The sequence below is a fragment of the Chaetodon auriga genome, chromosome 21 (assembly GCF_051107435.1).
Source record: "Chaetodon auriga isolate fChaAug3 chromosome 21, fChaAug3.hap1, whole genome shotgun sequence".
NCBI classification, from domain to species: Eukaryota; Metazoa; Chordata; class Actinopteri; order Chaetodontiformes; family Chaetodontidae; genus Chaetodon; species Chaetodon auriga.
In genome coordinates this window covers 1,727,501-1,742,816 of record NC_135094.1, presented here as the reverse complement: position 1 = coordinate 1,742,816, position 15,316 = coordinate 1,727,501, and the positions used below count along the sequence as shown (strand labels likewise).

Genomic DNA, 15,316 nt, shown 5'->3' with positions numbered 1-15,316 from the left:
GCTTCCACACAGCAGCTGCTGCTCAGTGACTGTTCAGTCTTTGGTCTCACAGTCAGACTTTCATCTTTGTCCTCTCTGAAAGCTACAGTCAGTGTTTCCTCAGCGGGGAAGGAAAATCCTGGCAGCATTCGGAGCACCGGACCCAAAATCCTTACAGACACAAACCAATGAAGAAACACGATGGCTGTTTGGATTTCCTGGACTTCTTTCTGTGCTCTGAGAGGATTACTGACATGTTTAAACACCTGGATCAGGTTCACACAACAAACACAAGGGGGAGACTCTCGTACATGTCAAGCTGTGGTCTCACCGGACACAGCAGCATGCTGGGAAATAACAGATCATAGAGGGAGGTGGACAACAGAGACAGAAATGAAGACAACAGAAGAAGCTGTTTGGAAGTCACCAGTTAGAGGAAAGTTTACGCTCAGTACAGGTGTTCAATCACAGAAACAGTTTTAAATGACAAAACGTGCAAACACAGGCCGGTTATCGTCCTGAAGGACTTCAGGACAACGGCTGGTGTCCATTTCTGTCATTTTAACTGTCTTTTCTTTCTTAACATCAACCACATTCATTGTGTTCTTTGTGTCGTATCATCATCTCAACAGGCTCAATGTGTGACCTTCATGTTTTTAATACAACAGTGTTGACAAGAGGACGTCTCAGCAATCTGAAAGCATGTTCATCTGAGCAGTTTGAATATTTCCACCTGACCTCTGCTCTAAGTCTCTCCTCCACATGTTGAACCTGCTGCAGGGATTTGATCCCATTCACACACTGGAGCATCAGGTGATCAGGTCTGGATCACAGTTGATGATCTGGTTCATGCCACAGGTGCTGGATGGGGCTCAGGTCAGTGCTCTGTGCAGACCAGTCAAACTAGGAAAACCATCATGTAGCTGATCTCTGCACAGTCATACAACAAAGACGTGAATATGAGAAACGTTGGCACGAAGTTGGAAGAACACTGAAGAATTATCACTGAGTTTTGTAGAATTAAGGATTCCCTTCACTGGAACTACAGGGCCAAACCAGGAGACAAGGCTCAGGGGTTGTCCACAAACTTTTGGCCATGTAGTGTATCAGGACGCGTTCAGGTCCAGAAGTCTGAAGATGAAAAACGTCCATGAGGTCAAATTACATCAGAGTACAAACAGCCAGAGCAGACAAGCTGCTTTACAGTGAATTAAAGGTGACCAATACACGCGCCTCAGTCTGTGTGTGTGTGTGCATGTGCGTGTGCGCGCGCGCGCGCGTTCGTTCTCTGCTCTGTGTGCGCTCTGTGCTCGTGCGTGTGTGCGCCAACAAGCGCGTCTCTGCGTGTTCTTTTCGCTCCATAGCCTACTTCTGCGCTCATGTGCGTGTTCCTTTCCCGGTGATCGCGTGCGCGTGCACGTGCCCTCGGTCACCACAGCGCGAGAAAAACGGGACTTAGGGCGTAACCTCGCGATACTCTCCCTCTCTCTCCCTCTCTCCAATTTTCCCTCCCTCTCTCTCTTCGTCCGCGTCCAGGGGGCGATCAAGCGGCGGGGATGATGGGAGTCCGGCCGGTCAGCCTACCGACCTACCGACGCACCGACACGCAGCTTAACACTCCGGTCTGACGGCAAAACTTCCCACTTATTCGCCTTCAATTAATTTCCCAAAGGAAAAAAAAAAAAGAAGCAACAACTGGAGCCGCGAGGAGGACTTTTATTTTGGAAGCGTGTGTTCTGCTTAATTATCACACCTGAGCAGGATGAGAAGAAATTAAAAATCTCTTTTCCCGAGGTGGAGGAGTGTGTTTTCCGGGATTTAGGGGGAATAAAAGAAGGCTGAAGCTTCTCCGGAGGACTGAAGAGGCTGAAGTTGGGAAGATGCCGGAGGAAGCGGAGCAGACGGAGTGAAGCCGCCCGGTGCGCACTTTCCCCTCCCCGGCTGGACTGAAGCGCTACAGTCCGCTCCTGTGCCGCGGCCGGAGGGACGCTCCTGCGCTCCTGCCGCTCCTCATTGTTCTCCTCATCTTTCCTCTGCTTGGATGTAATAATAATAATAAAAGAACTTCATTATTTTACTCTTCCATCAAGAGATTTTACTCCAGCCACTTTTCTTTCCTGGCGCCGCGCGGAGTTTCTCGCTCATGGATCGGCCACTTTGCGCCTGCTCTCCGGATGGGATTTGGCAGCTGTGAGCGGAGCGCGGTGGAGCGGTGATGGTGTGACAGCGAGACAAAAACCCGCAGTTTTCAACGCAGGAGATTCACATGTGAGTACATGCGTTTCTTTGTTGTTTCTGTTTAAAGGCTGGGATAAATGCTCTCATGGATGAACTCTGACCTTTTCGAGCCCGTTGATCCCGACAAGCAAAACACCTGCGACACTGAGGGAAAATCACTTCTGTCAAACAGAAACGTCTCATTTTCTAATTTCTGTCTTTCTCACCAAGACACACAGAAAACGGATGTTTTCATTTAGGCCAATATGGGAATGAAACCAAATTTAAAATGCATTAAAAGTCGTATTTCTGCACACAGACCCCCTGAAAACCAGAACCATGAACCAGAAAACCAACATCAGTGGCGATGAGCCGCTTCAGTCTGCGCGCTGCTGAATGTTTGGACACTGAGTGATTCTGGACGGCAGAACAACGCGCACTTTGCAGTCCATGTCAGAGCCGCGCGCCCTTCTCTCATCCCTGTTTTGAGCTACTTTCGCCCTCCAGAGACTCAGTTTCCTCTGTTCCTATGCAACCCCGCTCCTCATCAACTGTGCCGAGCCGAGCCGAGCCGTGCCGCCACTTTCCATTAATTAACCGGCTCTGTTTATGGAAGACATGATACATTTGGGGCTGTGGTTGCTGCTGGTTGTTCTGTTTTAAACCTTTAATAATCAAACGTTTCTTCTTGGCACTCAGCGCTTCTCAATGGAAACCTTTAAATACTTTTATGATAATTAATCCCACACTGACACATAATCTGTCCTCCTATTACAAACCACAACATTGATCTTAGAATATTCGTGATTTTGGTGGCACTTGCTGTTATTTTATAGAAATATTTTACTATATTTCCTATTTGCTTCATGTCTTCTGATATATTTGTATAATATTTGGAGGAGCTGCAGGTTTGTGTGACACCAGGCTGCTCGTTTAATGTGATGCATTTTATTTCCCATCTCTATAATATTCCTGTGGTCTTCCTGTAATTTTTATGTGGCACTTGAGGAGTGTGTTTAGCAGTGAACGGTGTGTTTTTTTGGTGGACTAAATGTTTGTGTCATATACTTCTAATCACGTACTGTGTTTGTGTGTGTGTGTGTGTGTGAGTGTGAGTGTGTGTGGTTGATTTTCTGGATTTTCACAACAAACTGCGTCGAATGAGGCTTTTAGTCAGAGCGTTCTGTCTGTTCCAGCACCGTTAATGTAGAAATATTTAAATTCTTGTTGATTTATTCAGGATGGTTTGCTCACATTTTCCCAGTTTGTGACGATGCTGTGAAAAGAAAAAAAAAAGAGCAAAAGCAGAATAGCAGTTAAAGCTGCAGCTGTGCTCGTTGGAGCTGCCTGCTGACCTTTGACCTTCCACCTTCTGGATGAATCCTTCACACATTCTGACCTGACGACCACAGATTACTTCGGCACGCAGCGTCTGGCCCTGGATCAGTTTTAATCAGCGTTTTTACAGGCAGAAACTGAACATTCACTCCATAAATCCTGTAAAATAACAGACTGAACAGTAACAACTGTTCAACCTCACGACATCTTCTCATTCCTGACATCGCTGACATCTTATTCCTGGTGTTTTGTTCTGGCTCACAGAGTCCACGTTAAACCTGAGCATCAGCATTTGTTCTGTGACGTTAGTTTAGACGACTGGATTAAAAAACTAACGTGAAGAAAATGGCTGAAAGTCCTGCCCAGTGGCTGCAGGCCGCCCTCCACCCCCACCTCACCGAGGTGTCCTTGAGGAAGACTCCGGACAGCGGTCCTGTAGCTCATGTCACGACCCAGCAATTCTCCCTCTGGGGGGCGCGTTAGCAAGAATTTCTCTGTTTCAAAACATATTCATGCTGCGTTTGTTGTAAATGTCCTCGTGTGCAACAGCTCGACAGGGCAGGTGTATGGAGGTGGAGTGGTGGAGGAGGAACGGTGGCTGGGGAGGAAAGCCGGAAAACAAGGACGAGAGAGAGAAAGAAGGGGGAGAGGGATGAGTGGGTAGAAGCAAGATAGGAAAGGACACAAGGAAGGAGGGGTAGGAAGGAAGGTAGGACATGAAGGCTGTTGGTAGGAAGGGAAGAAAAATAAATGCAGGAAGGACAGAAGAACGAGTGTTGATGGAAAAGAAGGTGAGCGCACTGGAAGGACGAAGCAAGGAAGAAGAGAAGGACGATCGGAAGGATGGAAGGTCGACAGCATCCTTGACCCTGCGATTCTATTGGCTGTGCCTTCAATGGCATGTTTACAACCTGGACAGTTTCAAAACACTCTGCTTCCTCTGAGCTTTTCTGCCCATGAAAGAGGCTGAAACATGGCGAGGACGCTGAGAAGAAAGGGACACAGTGTACCGTGAGACATCCGGCCGCTGCTTACCTGAAACAGGTAACCTGAAGCAACACGTCAGGTGTGAAGGAAGTGCGCAGCGCCGCAGAGGGTTCAGATTGTGCTGGTCGTTTGCAGATGTGCTGCTCATCAGTTGGTTGATGCGTCATAAATCCTCCGGCAGCGAACGGCGATCTGCTGCTTCATGTTCTTTGAATCTGCACAGGAACAACTGATCAGTCTCTGCTGCACGTTCAGGCATTTTACACATCCCTTCATATCAGATGATTTTGAAGATATCCCCATAGATGAGTGATCGCGTTTCCCTGTTGTTCGTCTATCTCCTGTAATGCTCAATATGTGTAGAAAAATCACTTTGGGGCTGCAGTGACCAGCTAACACAGCTGGATCCTGATTTTCCATGTTGTAGTCTTTAAGGGACTAATGGGGACCGTGATTTTTAAAACTGGTCCCTAAAACGAGCTGCAGTGTAATCCCTCCACAGCGTCAGTGCACGTCCACTGATGACAGCCTCACATTGTTTTTCTAAGAGTCTCACGGCATTATGGAGATGATCCCTGCAGAGATGGATCATTTTGTTTAAACAGCCGAAGCCACCAGACTCCATTCAAAAAAACAGCAATTTTACCATCATGAAACACGCTTCATTCAAACTCAACAGAAACCAAATAAAACTCACCAAAAACCTTTGTCGTTCCTCTTTAACTGTTCCAACAATCATCACTAACTCTGATTGGCTGAAATGAATTCTAAATTCAGCCAATCGGGAGAGGAAGGAGAGAGAGGGAAGCAGCAAAATCAGCGTGTAGAGACAGAACATTTTCACATCTAACTCTGGAATTATTTCCACCTGTGCATCACGCTGTGTGTGTGTGCAAATGAACCTAACCTGGCTTATATAACCGGCGGTTGAACGATTAACGGTCAACCGTTGACATGCCAACTCTGACATCACTGATGGGTGTGGCTACAGGTTAACAAACTTTAAAGCAGAGGAGCTGAGTGCTGTTCCGTCCTCCTCATCGTGGCTCAAACTCTGCAGTAGCCGCTGTGTCAACGCCTCGACGGCGCTCTGCTACAACCCTACAACAGGTGTCCCAGCGCTGCACCGCCTGCCTCACATGCATTACATTTGTGTGTGTGAGAGAGTGCTTATGTGTGTGTGTGTGTGTGTGTGTGTGTGTGTGTGTGTGTGTGTGTGTGTGTGTGTGTGTGTGCCTACGTGAGCCCACGGGTGTCCTGTCCCCTGTTTGTGCGTCTGCGTGTGTGCAGGTGATACTGTGTGTGTGTGCCTGGACGCGTCTCAGAGTGTGTGTTGGGCTGAAAAGCCCCACACGGCGTTGTGCTGTTTGTTCAGTGTTGGAGCAGCAGGCCTGACCTTTCCCGAGCCGGGCGCTGAGACAACACGAGCTGCTGTTTGACGGACGAGGCAGCGCCGCGGCTCTCTGTTCTCACATCAGTCCTGCAGGCTGAAACCAGCTTCCTGCTTATTACCGCCAACCTTTGTGCAGTAAAGGCACCGTATGAAACCTGAGAGCAGCTCTATAGCTTTTATCACAGAGACTGAAAACCCTCCTGAGCCCTCACAATCCACCTCTCAGCGTTTGCTTTGCATTCATTTCTTTTCTGTGCTTCTTCAGTTTGTTTTCATGGCCATTAACTCCCATGAAAGACACAAACGTTCATGTCAGATCCTGTGAAATGTGAAAGGCGCATTTCTCAGAACATTACAAAGAACCAAATGTTTCGCAGCATTGACCAGAACATTATTGTTCGGCTCAGAAACATCACCTGCGTTTCGAGGAAATGAGGAATAAATGTAGTTCCTCCTTCTCCAAAAAGCCCGAGGTGGAGTTTTCTGATGTGTCTGGTCAAACACGAGTCTTGAGACTGCTGGTCAGACTGGTTGTCTCGAGGACAAGAAGATTAACTGCGCTTGCTAATTGTTCCAACGCTGTCATCGTATCAAAGCTGGAAAATGACCAGAAAACAGCAGATCGATGCTCCTCAGCAGACGGCTGTCTTGTCTTTCTGTTGTTTTTGCCTCCTCTTTCAACCTGTGTGTCTTCTTCATAACAATCATTCAAATATCATCACATGCAGAAGTGATGCTGTGAACAGACTTGTTGCTTTTAATTTAGTTATTAGTCTAAATTGATTATCACAGTTCTTACAATGTGATGGAAAAAAGGACTTTTAGTTCCTAAATGCACTTCATGAGTTTCTTCCCTTGGACTAGAGTCCTGCGCGGCCCTGGAACTGAGACCTGAACTAGATCCATGTCAAAACCTTCAAAGGTCCAGTGTGCAGGATTCAGTTGCTTTTGGTTTCCCAGCTGATCCAAGAGGCTTTTTAAAGAGTTTATTTAGCTGAAGACACTTCATCCTTCAGCTCATCACAAACACTGAACACATCTGGAGATACGTGGTTTTCACCGGACAGGAAGGGCATGAAAATCTGTACTCTGAAGACTAAAGCTGTCAGACAAATGTCGTGGAGTTAAAGTATAACATTTGCTTCTGGTGGTGGAGTACAAGTGCAAAGCTGCGTTAAATGGAAATGAAAAGTAAGAGTACCTCGACTTTGTACTTACTGTATGTGCAGTACTCGAGTAAATGTACTTAGCTACATTAGATGGCTGGCTGGAGTCATCCTCACACAGAAATGTGAAAAAGATGAGAAATGAAGTTGTGAAAGAAAAAAAAGCACTTTGATGACAGAAAGACCAGAACCAGAACCAGAACCAGAACCAGAACCAGAACCAGCTCGGAGTCTGATGTGGTCCAGCTGAACCAGCAGGATCAGCTGATCTGTTCATGCTTTAATGTCAGTGATCGTCCCTCACAGAGTGCACCGAGCCGAGGCCGCTGACACGTTAATGATCTGTTATTCCTCCTTAAAGCAGCTCAGAAACACTCTGGAGCGACGCCTTCTTTCCTGCTTCCACCGTCCAAATCTGGAGACGCCGGCGTCAGCAGGGCAGGAATTAGAGCTCGTATTGATCCGCCGGATTTAAAGAAATCTGTTGGTTTAAAGTTTAATTTGAGATGATTCAGGGAAGTGAAATCTGTAGAATTTGCCTGTGATATAAAATTTATCCTCGTCTTCTTCTTCTTCTTCTTCTTCTTCTTCTTCGTCTATTCTGTGGCCTTTTCCTGCTACTCTTCTCTCCTCTTAAAGCCTAATTTCATCATAAAAGTTTCAAAAGATCCTAAACTGAACGAACACAAGAGCTCATTCCTGACAAAGTCACCTTCAATCTTTTGTGACGCTGAAGTACAAGTACTCTGACAGTACTGTGATTACAGTACAATAGTGTACTCTGATTTTAGCACTAACTTTTAAATTGACTTTTTTTTGTTAAAATGTAAATTATGAATTCATTTAAACATTCTTTGGTCACAGTTTTATGGAAACTCTCAATGAAATTCACACATTTTTGTTTTATACCAAACCTAAAGTGAAGTGTTTTATTTTATTATTATGAATTTATTATATTATCCTTAAAAGCCGTCTGCTCAAACAAAATCACGTGTTCTCCAGTAAGAGAAATAAACGATAAAGTATAAATGCTTTTGTTAGATATTAAAGATATTCTTTCCCGGCGTCTGCTTTACAAACAAACAGTGATATTCTTCAGCGAGAGCTCCAAAGGCAGCTGCACCGGTGACTCACATGAAGTGAAATACCAAAGAGCAGCATGTGTCAGCTCTAATCGAGGTCTGACGGTCAACATTTTCCTTAAGTGAGTGTTCAAGGCAGCATAAGGCAGCTTACGGAGGAACAAAGAGGCCGGATCAGCCCGAACCGCTCCGAAGGAGGAGCGTGCAAAACGACGCGAGGCGAGGAAAAATCCAGACGAATCCTGGCAGAGGGGGAGAGGAGGAGGAGGAGCGAGAGGTCACGCCTCGCCTGCACCCGTTCATTTTCTTTAAATCACCCCGTCAGACACGAAAACTACACATTTCAGGCTGTTTTTCAGGTGTGTCGCACCTTAAACGCCGTTTGTTTGCTGGAAGAGGATTTTAACGTGAGGCTGGAGAGTCTTAAAGCAGCTGCTGTTCCGCCCTGTGAGGCGGTTCTGCAGCGTGTCTTCTTCTGTGGTTCTGTAACTGATGGCAGGTAGAAAAGAGAGGCTCCGTCGATTTTACCCACAGAGATCAGTTTACTGTCGGCCAGCTGGCTGAGAAAACCACCCAGATGATGTCATCATGATGTCATCGGGGTCAGACAGCGAGCCCGATGTTTGATTCTTTGCTTTGAGGTCACTCACTTCCTGTTTAGGAGCAGAGGCTGCAGTTACTCGTGCTGATTGGCCGGTTATAAGTAGGTCTGGACTGAACATGCGCCGCGCCTCGTTTGTTTGTTCGCTCGTGAAGCTTCACTTCAGCAACAACAAGCTTCACCGTCTCCAACCACACAAGCAGCCGGTGGCATGAAGGTCAGAGGTCACGGCGTGATGACATCAGGCGTGTGATGGAGAGGTGTTGTGGATTTTTCAGCACCGTGCAGCAACAGCTGATTTATCTCCACCCGCTCGGTGACACGTCCACTTCTCTTCAAGCGTCTGTGGGGGTAAATCAAACGCACCTCGAGCCGCTCGCATGCCTCCACGGCTGTGTTTAGCAACGAGATGATTGGCTGGTGTGTGTGTGTGTGTGTGTGTGTACATATGTAACAATCTGTGTGTCTTGGTGAAGGAGTGGCTGATGACAGAATATTCCTCCATCTTTTCATTAGCAAGTGTGTATCTGTGTGTGTGTGTATCTGTGTGTGTGTGTGTGTGTGTGTGTGTGCGTGTGTGTGTGTGATGCTTTATTGCTTCAGAGATGCAGGGCAGTGTTATCAATCACACTCTGTGGATGTGTCTGCTTCTCAATCATCACAGAATCATTGAAATGTAGAACGTGCACACACACACACACACATGCACACACACGCACACACACACATGCACACACACACACACACACACACACACACACACACACACACACACGCCGTGTTTCACCTGTTCGTCAGGATCACCACCCTGTGCTTTGGGACCAGAACTCACCTCTGTAACCATAGCAACAGCAGAACCACTGCGACCAGTGTCACCAGCAGCAGCAGACCCAGTGGAGTCTTTCTTTACATTCTGTCTGAGAGGATCCAAATAATTCAGGACGAGCGCGGCGGCGGCGGCGGCGGTGAGGAAGCGGACCGTGTTTGTTTTGATTGCAGTGGAGACTTTGGGGTTTTTTGACTTTAAATGAAGTTCAGTCACTTCACTGACTTCACTCACGCTGGAGGTGAGCCGGCTCCATCCGGCGCTCAGGTCTCACTGACATCCGTCATGACTAAATGAGCGGTGGGGGCGACTACAGGAGCTGAGGAGGAACAAAGTTCATCTGTATTGTTCAGCTGGATTTAATGTTCTGTCGTTTTTACTTTCTGCACTCGCAGAATTTACAGTGAAATGAAACGATTTACTGCAGCGTGCTGGAGGCTGTGGGATCACTGGGAACACACACACACACACACACACACACACACACACACACACACACACACACACACACACACACGCCCTGTGTGGTCAGCTGACCTTGGAGACAGCTCGTCTGCTTTGAGGTCTCATGATTTATCAGAGACACATGAAGTCACTCGACCTCCTGTTGACACGGCCGACACTCCTGCTCCTCCTCCACCTGTTCAGCCTCCCACACCTGCTCCTTCTGTCCCCTCCTTGTCCTCCTGTTTCCTTCCTGTTTTAACTGAAGCTACACTGCGTCATTACAGTATTATGAATCCAACACAAAAAGCTGTCAGTTTCATCCAGAAGACGATCAAAGAAGCGGCTTCGTGTCTGCTGGATTGGATCTGGAAGGAGACTCGTCGTTTTGGGACTTTCCCCTCTGTCACGTGTGCTTTGTCTTCCAAGGACGCTGAAAACGACACCATCATGAAATTTGGAAGTGCAAAATGTACAATGCTGCTTCATCATTGGCCCAGCGAGCGAGCAGGTGACCTCAGTGTAAGCTAGTTCAGGCAGAGTCACCGAGCACTTCACGATAAAAGACCAAAGAGACGCGATGAAAGAATAAATACAGCTAAAAGCAAAGCAAAGGTGAGTGAACAGGTGGGTCTTTTAAAGAGGCTGTAATCATTATTTTAGCCTCCGTTGGCTCTAAGGAGCTTTATCGTGACCTTCAGCTCGTTGTTTGTGCGTCCAGACACGACTGGTTCGCTCTCATTGCGTTGTTTTTAGAGAAGAGAAACGTGAAAGCAGCAGTTCACGACCTGCCGAGCGGCAAACAGCAGACTCTCAGCTGGTGGACACAGTGCAGCATTTAGCAGATAAAGAGCCAGATTTTCCCTGAGGAGCAGGAGGAGACCAAAATCAGAGCTAAAAGAGAGAAAACGACACGAACACGACCCGCCTTCGCTCATGTTCAGAGATCCCCTGACGCTCGGTGAAGATCGTTCTTTTGGATGTATGTATCAGAGATTTCTGTAAATGTGGAATATGTTTTTGTACATTTTTGTAAAATAATTGTAAAATATCTAAATATTTTCGTTGCGTTTCGGGGCGACAGGTCAGCCTCGTCGTCGGAAGCAGCAGGGCTGATGGGAAGCGTCCGGAGGCCGTGCTGGTTTGAAGCCATCGCTCCGCGGCTCAAACATTAAATGTGAGTCAGATGTGCTGATGATTAAAAATGAACCTTGTTGCAGTAAATCAGGGCTGCTCTCCTCTCAGCAGCAGGCCGGCATTTTAAAACACTTTGCAGCTGCTGATTTATCGTGACGACGGGCGGCCATGTCGAAGACCTCCATCTCTCTCTTCTTCTTCTCCTCTGCTTTCTGCCGCTGCCTCATCTTCTTCACCTGTCTCTCCATTTCCTGTCTTTTAATTTTCACATCCTTCATGCTCCCTCTGTCTCTCAGTCCTCCTCCTCCTCCTCCTCCTCCTCCTCCTCCTTGCTCCGTCGCTCCACATGAATCTGTATGAATCACATGTTGCTCAAAGTATCTTCACACTTCCATTCATTTCTCTGTATTTTTAGTTTTTTTTAGTTATTAATAGGAGGGAGAGTATATTAATTTAATGTTTGATACCAGCCGTGAAACGAACCCTTATCTGAAGCTGCAATATTATTAATGAATAACTGATTTTATGAAGACATGAAAATGACTAATAAACATGTTAACTGCAGAAATATAAAACAGCGAAACAGATTATTTGCTTTTGGTGGCGAACCTGTGTGCATGTGATTGAGCTGAAAATACACCACGTGGCCATAAGTATGTGGACAGCGGCACAGTGGAAGCTGTAACGGCCTCCACTCGTCTCGCTGTGTATTCATTTAAGCGAGCCGCGTTACGCTGTGATCAAACTAAAATTATAAACAAATGAACTATTTGATAAAACTCTGAAACACGTGAAATTGTAAAAGTGGGTTCTGAGTCAGGGAGCGTGCAGTTTTACAGAAAGAGGATTTAATGGAGACGAGCTGAAGTGAAATTAATTTCATGCAACAGAGGACTTTATTTTCCAAAGTTTAAAGTTTGGGCAGCTGATAAAAACTCTTCTTCTCCGCCGAGTCGTGTGAAAACACTGGACCAAAGTTTGTGCAAACTTCGAGAATCTCTCTCACGTTTCTTCTTCATAAAGACATTTCCTTGAAAACAGCTTGTTGTGCAGATGCTGTGCTGTTTTTACACCAGTTTTAAAGTCAGACGCAGTAACGGCGCCTCCCGTTCAAGGAAATACACAAAAATCGACCTGAAAACTGTAATTAAATGCAGTTTAGCAGTTTGTCTCCATTTCTCTGCTGCACTTTTCAAACTGCTTCATCTGTAGATATGCAGTGTATGATCTGCATTAAGTGCACAGAGGTGCATAAAGCAGGATGAGAAGGACGTCAGTAACAGTCCGTCCAGTAATGGAGGTAGAAGTGACAGTAAAAGCGATGCTGAGTGTCTGCCTGCATCCTTTTCTCGTTTCTCTCCATCAGCCTCTGCTCTCCAGTTTCTGAGCTTTGTGTCAGCGTCTGTCGCTTCTCCTCTCAGTACATGTCAATACGCTCATGCTGCCTAATCGTATAGAGGAGATCCAGGAGGAGCAGGAGGAAAGCAATAACAATAAAACCTTCTGATCACAGTCAGTGGATAAAAAGTGCTCATAAAGACAATCAAATGATTGGTCTCTGTGCCTCAGATGGGTTTTATTTTAAGGTATGGGAGTGAAGCGGGTGGATCAGCTTGCCAGTTCGATCCGTACTTTGGTATTTTGAACCTCCTGTTTTTCGGCTCCACGTCCCATGTGGAGGGCCGGTGGCTCTGCTGGCTCCTGCACAGACTGGGAGACGACCAGCAGGCGCCGGCCAAGCGTCGGTCCGGTTTTGGCCGCGGTCGATTCATTCTTTTCTGGCGGCCACTTTGGCGGCTCCCCAGCCGTCGTTTGGAGTTTTAAAGAGGACTTCCAGGTGATGGAAGTCACCCTGCTGGCAGCCATGACGGAGGTCCTCAGCCCTGCAAGCAGCAGAAAAGCATCCTATAGAAAAACTCCCAGCTCGGGGTCGTGGTGCGGCTGGAGCGTATCCCAGCATGCACTGGATGAAAGGCAGGGAAACACCTAGGACAGGTCTGCCTCTCGACCAGCTGCAGCCTTTTCTGGTTGGATGCATCGTTTGTGTTCTGTGTGTGTTTGAGCTGCTAACGAGGAAACGTGAACATTTTCTGTTTGTTTGGCTTCTGAGAACTTTCCTGTGAGTCTCTGAGTCGTTTGTGAGTACAGTTACTGCATGGAGCCAACTATACGATTGTACTTCTACTGCATAAAACCAACTATACTACTGTAGTGCTACTACATGAAGCTGGCGATACTGCTGTACTTTCACTGCATAAAACTGACTATAACTAACTACACTACTGTGCTGTTTCTACGGATACTTGAAGTATATTTTACTGATAGTACCACTGTACTTTTACTTAAGTAGGACTTTTGAATACATCACTTGTACTTGTAATACAGTATTTTTATGTTGTTTCTTGTGATTATTGTCGAAATGAATTGTCCCATGATGCATGCTTGGTGTGTGTGTGTGTGTGTGTGTGTGTGTGTGTGTGTGTGTGTGTGTGTGTGTGTGATGGAACTGATGACCTTGTCGACTGAACAACAAACACGTCGTCCACAGATGCAGCAAACTATCCCGCTCATTTGTCCAGCAAAGAAATCTAAGTTTGTGTGTTTCCGACTGTCAGGGGAGACAGCTGTCCTTCAGATGTCCACGCAGTGAAGTAGAAGAAGGAGATGACATCACTTCCTGCTGTGGTCTGTGTGTCTGAGAGTCAGATTAAAAATAAAAAACAGCAGCGAAATAAAGAATTAACAGCAGCCTCTGTGAAGCTGGTCAGGGCGCTTCAGCAGGGAGGAGGTAACACGAAGAGACGGCTGTGTGTGCAAGTGTGTGTGTGTGTGTGTGTGTGTGCGTGCGTGCGTGCGTGTGTGTGTACCTTTTTGTTTTGACCCCAGAGACCTGAGCACAACATTGAAAAAAAAAAACTTGAGTGCAGTAATAAAACATCGGGGCACACAGCTTCACAAATCAACGACGAAAATGAGAGGAAAATAAAGTCAGTCAAGAAAAACTAACTCAAACCCGTCAAAGACATTCAGAGCAACGGTTCAAACAGGTTAAAACAGCCGAAATAAAAAATAAAATTAAAATCTCTGCATGTTTTAAAACCAAACAAACAAACAAAAATGCTGGACATTGTTGACTGGTCACTGCGCGTCTTTCTGTCCTTGTTGGCGGTGATGAACAGCCTTCAGCTGGTGGTGTGTGTGTGTGTGTGTGTGTGTGCGCGTGTGTGTGTGTGCAGTCGCGGGGTCGTCTCGGGGTCGGCGGAGGGGTCGTCAGGGTTAAGCTTGCTAGTTATCCCTCAAGACCAGAATAAGCTGCTGGTGGTTAATAGCCAGAAAAACATTAGCATGTATAGATTGAAGCAGCGAGCTAACATGCTAACCAGCTGCCATGTTGGACAGGTGAAACCATGCACGCACGCACTTACACACACCCACCCACACACACACACACACACACACACACACACACACACACACACACACACACACACAGAAGGACTGAAGATCTGCAGGATATTTTAAAAACTTTCTTTTTGTTTTATTAAGAATTAAAAAGATATCTTCCAGTTTTTGCTAGCTGCTAGCTGTTAGCTGTTAGCTGCGTTGTTTCCTGCTTTGACACACAGGCAGAAGCCGGCTGAGAGTCAAACCTGTTGTTCAGGAGAGCAACAGCTGCCACACACATCAAAGTGAGTGAAGTGAAGTACAAACCATGAACCAGAAGCTGAAGCTTTGACTGAAAACTTCCGGCTTCTTTAAAATCGGCTCAAAGGTTTTTTGCTGATTTGGACTTAAAGCTGCAGTTTTCCTGAAAACAAACAGAAGTTCAGTGTTTTTCTCTGAGTCCTTGAGGTCAAACAAAGCAGCTCGTTGAATTCATTTCTGTCCTCACAGCTGCTTCTCTTACATCCCGGACATTTACAGGCCAGTCTTCTTCTTCACTGCCTTTGTTGGCGTGTTGCTGCGTTTCTTTGGACGTCAGCGCCACCTGCAGATCATTGGTGAAACCACCTGTGTGAGTGTGTGTGTGTGTGTGTGTGTGTGTGTGTGTGCGCGCGTGTTCGTCCTAACAAACAAAATAGACGGTAACTATCTGCAGACATAATTCATCTGTCGCTGCTTCAGGTGAGACACCTGCACAACACG

General features: G+C 46.5%; 1 protein-coding gene across 1 annotated transcript in view; it reads left to right on the top strand.

Annotated features, from left to right (window-relative positions):
- Window positions 1–1,590: 1,590 nt before the first annotated feature.
- LOC143314511 (sodium channel protein type 2 subunit alpha-like) overlaps window positions 1,591–15,316 on the top strand; it is a 41,516-nt gene continuing 27,790 nt past the window's right edge. Inside the window, exon 1 of the mRNA XM_076721574.1 lies at window positions 1,591–2,247. The gene's annotated coding sequence lies outside the window, so the exon portion shown is untranslated. The remainder of the gene's footprint in view (window positions 2,248–15,316) is intronic.